Source organism: Aplysia californica, unplaced genomic scaffold (genome assembly GCF_000002075.1).
Source record: "Aplysia californica isolate F4 #8 unplaced genomic scaffold, AplCal3.0 scaffold00225, whole genome shotgun sequence".
NCBI classification, from domain to species: Eukaryota; Metazoa; Mollusca; class Gastropoda; order Aplysiida; family Aplysiidae; genus Aplysia; species Aplysia californica.
In genome coordinates this window covers 1,056,272-1,062,795 of record NW_004797495.1, presented here as the reverse complement: position 1 = coordinate 1,062,795, position 6,524 = coordinate 1,056,272, and positions in this window count along the sequence as shown.

Here is a 6,524-nt window from a genome sequence, read left to right as displayed (position 1 = left end):
TGTGTGTGTGTGTGTATGTTTGTGTATGTATATATTTGGGTGTGCATGTATGTGTGTGTATGTGAGAGAGTGCTTGTGTGTTTATAGTGCAATTGCAACCGGATAAATATGAAGACCGCACGTAAGCCGACTCGCCGCCTTCCGAGCGCGTGATTTCGGTGAAATCGAGGTAATTCAGATGGAAGTTGCTAGGGGACTGCTTACTCGGGGACTGTGCAGTCCCCTAGCGCGGCTTTATGCACTGGGGGACTGCAAAGAAACAACCTTTGACCTTGGGATCGAGGTCAACAAGCCATCATCAGACATCAACAACACTTAAATTTCCTCCCATGACTCCCATGACAAATTGACAAGACGTCTGATTTGACTGCTAGCGAAGTTTTTGGCACGATGTTCTGTTTGAAATAGTTAATGAGTATTTATGATAAAGCCACCCACTGTTTTATGATTGTTTGGTTGTTTTTTTGTGTGAAAGGTGAATGTCGAAAGGTTCGTTGATCCAGCATAGAGTTGACGCAGACTACAGTATTGTAATAGTTCTTACAGAACTTAATTGTTGATCTAGATCCTACTGATACATATCTAGATCTAGTTCAGTTAATTAGTATGGTGGGAGAATCTAGATGTGGAGCCAAACACTTTATTTAAGGTGAATTTATCATTTATGTCGACAGGTTTGTTGATCTATGATCTATCTAGTACTTATGACATAGACTGTAGACTACACTACATTTTTTTAATGCATTCTGTTTTCTATAATATCTACGCCTAGATCTGGATCTAGCAGTAGGCCTGGTATTAGTATTAACAAATTTTCTCTACTGCCAAGATATTGCAATTTTTCTTTGGGCTTTTGTCCGACATCGTGGCGGGCCCGCTTTGACGATTAGCGCGTGATGGGCTACGCCACTAGGCGACGCGAGGTTGGTTTCATCACCGACTGCTAGGGTATGTGTGTGTGTGTGTTTCTTTGCAGTAGACTTTGCAGTTCCTCAGTGCACAAAGCAGCGCAAGGGGACTGCACAGTAACAACTCCCCCTATTCAGATAGCTGTTTCTTTGCTCTTTCCCTATCACTGTGTCAATGGGATCGTCTTTACTTTATTCCTGCAGGAGGGCTTACCGATTAAAATCCTTACATTGTTATCGTCCCTTAAGTGGCAGTCTTGAATGGACTGTTGTTAACAAAGGTTTTAAAAACACATTGAACCTTTCTCAATTTTAATTTGACAACTGCCTTTTGGGCGACTTATAAAAACACCAACTTATCGTGTTTTGCAGTTTGTACCAAAAGACGTAGACTAGCTTCCGGTGAATGTGTTCCTGTATTTCCGGGGAAGGATCACAATTGAAATTATTTGCACACCATTTGTGCCTATGCCAAAGGAAAGGGTCAACAGGGGCAATTATTTTACTTTTGTAGTTTAATGCATTTCTACATAGAATGACCTTTCCTGGTGACTTGTTTCGCTTAGTTGGGGGGGGGGGGGGTCTCAAATATTATTTGAGAAATGACCCTATTCGTAAGTCAAAAAAAAAGAAGAAAAAAAAATACAACTTTGATTTAGATCTATGCTAAAACTGTGGAAGGTCTATAATTTAAATAAAAATGCTTCTATCTCTTCAAAATTCAGGACGCTTGATTTGTATCTAAGTAACAAGTCTAAACTCATCAAATATGCTGAACACAGCACCTTCTACCAGTTTGTCACTCATTGAATTGACTATTCCAAAGTTCATTATTAAGGAAAGCGCCCTATTTCGCACACGCTTTGTTAACACTTTAAATTTGACCCCGCCCGGAAGTCCATTGGGAAGATTTGACGAGGGGTTATTTTGATAAAGCATGATTAACCCTACCAACTAGGTGTAAATTGTTGCTTTTTTCTGTTGACGTTTTGCCCCCCAACCTAACCCCCAAATCAACCAAGTTTAAATCATTTCGGAGGCGGGTTTTGTCCCTGTCTGCCAGGGCAGACTCCCTGTCTGCCAGTGCAGACTCGATTTGAGAGGGATACGATGTCCTAGCAGAAAAACCGAGATACGGGATGAAAACTCCCCATTTGGGAATCAACCTCAGGTCTTCCGCGTGCGGTACTCGACTTGATCATTTGCGGGAAAGGCTGCTTTGGTCCAGACAGAAATATATGTACAAGATTTGTTTTGTTTTTTAAATCTTTCCCCATCAGAAACCAAACTCAAGTCCTCTGTTTGCCACGGCAAAGAAACTGACTTTCTACACCACAAACTCTAGTATCTTATTTAGCATGAGAGCATGAGTAAAGAAAGCACAAGATGAAGATCAACCCATACGTATGACAACTAAGTTACAAAGTACAACATGCACAAACAAATGGGCAATTAGCCAAGAAATAGCGAAGAAGAGATAGTTGGAAAAAGAAAAACACTAGTAGTAAATACTGATGATGACAATGAAAACGTGACTTTCACTTGGTAAGAGAAGCATGAAGCACTTTGAAATACAATGGCCATTTCATAGCAGACGAAAAGTAAGACAGGTAGCCGACAGAAACAGTGAGAAAGAAAAGAAGGACCCTCAAGAAGCGCACAACGAACACCCGCAATGATGAAAAGAGAATAAACTTGAATACCTTACAACAAAAAAGAAGACCAGAAAGATAGATTCTATACTATAAATTTATTAAATATATACATATATTTCAGCTTGGTGTACAAGAGATTTTGCGCAGTTTCAATTGTGTTCAAAGAATTCTGAAAGCTCCCCTGCAGTTCAAAGGAAAAGCACACAAAAAAGATTATGATAGTCCAAATATAAGATAAATTCCGTTTTTCGAATTCTTGAACTGTTTTTTAGACGGACAGAAAAACATATTGACAGTTCAGTCTGTGTATACATATATTTGATACGAGTTTCAAAGGGTCAATAGCGTGGGGCTGGAGTTCAGTCAAGATACAAGTTCTAAAGAGTCAGCATGAGATCGAATCTGAATCACGATGGGGTTGGAGCAAAGTCAAGATACGTGGAGCTAAGTCTCGATACAAGTTCGAATAGGTCAACGACGTGGGATTGGAGCTATATAAGTGAAGATGGGGGTTAGAGCTTATTCACGATATGAGTTCTACAGAGTCCCCAACGTGGGGTTGGAGCTAAGTAAAGATACAGGCACTGAAGGGTCAACAACGTGGGGTTGGAGCTGAGTCAATCTACAACTTATACTAAATCAAGATACACGTTCTAAAGGATCAACAATGTGGGGTCGGAGCTAAGTCTAGATACACACTTTTTTAAGGGCTAATAACGTGGGGTTGGAACTAAGTCAAAATATATGGGTTCTAAAGGGTCAACAATGTGGGGTTGGAACTAAGTCAAGATACAAGTCCTAAATCGTCAAAAATGTGGGGTCGGAGCTAAGTCAGAATAATAATAATAATAATGATATTAATAATCATCCAGTGCCAGATCTGCGACAGACATCGGCGATCATAATAAAATAATAATAATGCAGATCATTTCTTTCGCGCCCACTCTCGTGTGAACACAGCTCTAGGCGCTTTACATAAATGCATGTACGAACATTATTCATACACACACGTACGCACGGACGCACGCAGCGCACAAACACACACACACACACACACACACACACACACACACACACACACACACACGCACACACGCACACACGCACACACGCACACACGCACACACGCACACACGCACACACGCACGCACCTACTTGCTTATCACACGCGCACGCCTACACATCGTTACGAAATGAGCACACACAAATAAATATAATAATATACAGGCTAAAACAGCACCTGGACATGGAATGCTGGTGCCTCTATAAATAAATCATTGACGGTCATAATAATATATACAATGCAATTTGCAATATACACAAATGGATACATAGTCATTTACATAACATTGTACTGAACAGGAATCTACTGACATAAAAATGATATATCTTTAAAGACAGTTACAATTTAGACTCAGATGTATGTCTCAAGGGTTGGGGAAGAGAGCCAAATTGATGGAGCAAGGTGGGCAAACAATCTTTCAGATAATTTTTGTCCTTCTCTAGGAACTCTTAAAAAGATACTGATCGCCTAATCTTAGTGATCTAGGTGGAGCATAAATCTGGATGAGATCACTAACACAGGAGGGATCTTTGTTATTGACACATTTATGACATAATATTGCAATTTTATATGGGTTCTAAATGTGAATAACGTGGGGTTGGAGCTTAGTAAATACATGAGTTCTAAAGGGTCAACAACGTGGGGTTGGGGCTAAGTCAAGATACCACTTTTAAAGGACTAATAACATGGGGTTGGAACTAAGTCAAAATATATGGTGTTCTAAAGGGTCAATAACGTGGGTTTGGAGCTAAATCAAGATACACGCCCTAAAAGGTCAACAATGTGGGGTTGGAGCTAAGTCAGAATAATAATAATAATAATAATAATAATAATACTAATAATAATAATAATAATAATAACAATAATAATAATAATAACGTAGAACATATCTATAGCGGCCACTCCCGTATGAACACAGTTCTAGGCGCTTTACATAAATATATGTATGAACAATATTCTTTCACACACACACACACACACACGCACACGCACCTACTTGCTTATCACACGCGCACGCCTACACATTACGAAATGAGCACATACAAATACATAAAATAATATACACAATGCTATTCGCAAAATACATAAATGGATACATAGTCATTAAAATTTACGTAACATTGTACTGAACATGAATCTACTAACAAAAATGATATGTCTTTAAAGATATTTTAAAATTAGACTCAAAGGATGTATGTCTAAAGGGTTGGGGAAGAGAGTTCCAAACTGACGGAGCAAGGTGGACAAACGATCTTTCAGTTAATTTTATACCTCCTTTTCTAGGAACTCTTAAAAGATACTGATCGCCTATTCACAGTGATCTAGGTGGAACATAAATCTGGATGATATTACTAAGATATGAGGGAGCTTTGTTATTGACACATAATTTAAGACATAATATTTCAATTTCATATGGGTTCTAAAGGGTGAATAATGTGGGGTTGGAGGTCAGTCAATACATGGGTTCTTAAGGGTCAAGAACGTGGGGATGGAACTAAGTCAAGATACAACTTTTAAAGGGTCAACAATGTGGGGTTGGAACTAAGTCAGGATACAACTTTTAAAGGGCCAATAACGCGGGATTGGAACTAAGTTAAAATATATGGATTATAAATTGTCGATAACGTGGGTTTGGAGCTAAGTCAATACATGGGTTCTAAAGGGTCAACAATATGGGGTTGGAGCTAAGTCAAGGTACAACTTTTAAAGGGCAAATAACACGTGGTTTTGAACTAAGTCAAGATAGCAGTTCTAAAGGGTCAGTAACATGGGGTCGGAGCTAAGTCAAGATGCAAGTTTTAATATGTTAACAAAGAAGATGAAAACGTGTCAAAGAAAATCCTCTGAGACATTTACAGTTCAATATAAAAGTATTCATTATATAGGTGGTACTGTGAAGTTTAAGGTAGGTTACTAATAATATGACAAGTGCAGGTGTTAAAGAGAAACCTAAATGCAAAAATATCTAAAGCCAGAATCATCAGTGCAAATGTTCAAAATGTTCTTTAACAAAAGACAACGAAACTGTAGACAGCAATATTATGTACTGTTTTGATTTGAATCACAAATGTATAATCATAACAGATGTATAATTCTTAAGTATATTTTCAGGACTTATAAATGTTTTTGAGATACACCTAAATTCAAAAAAGAAACTTTCTGACCCACCAACGATTACTCTTTTACTTTAACTATAGAAATCATAAGTTACATAATGTCTTTCGTCAGTGAGTACAGCGCAAGACATTTCAGAGATAATTATCTTCTCAGGCTGTCCACTATTCATCACTTTTTATTTGCTGTCTTCCAGTCCAATAGGTGGCCCAACTGGCTGTCCTGTCCTACTGGTGGTATCAGAACACCTACCACAGAAAGGTCAAAGGCCAAAGGAACAGCTGACAGTTTGTTTGATCCGTCGAGTATACATTTTACCACCCCAGTAACACAATTCTGACAGCGCGACAGCGCAACACCGACAAGCTGCAAGGAACCATCCAGTATACAAAAATAACTACAACACTTAAGATGAAAACCAGCAAGCAGCTCTTCCAAGTCAGTTTTACTCCTGCCACCCCCTTTCCCCGGGAAAGACTCAATTTACCCCTGCCTACCCACAACCACCCCCCCCCCCCAATTTATCCGTTTATCTAGAGTTTGAGATTCGTGACCGACATCTGATATCACTCAGACCGGAGTTACATTTTCTGCACCAGATTCACCACCCCTGCCAAGTCGTGACACCCCCGCGGTTCAACGGTTTTGAATATGACGAGTCTTTTCTTTTGATAACAAAGACATGATCTTTAACCCTATCCGTACGCCGTTGGGTCATTTTGTACCCCCGGGTTGTATTCTTCACATTTTGAAATACTTCTAGTACGAAGATCTCTTTGAAAC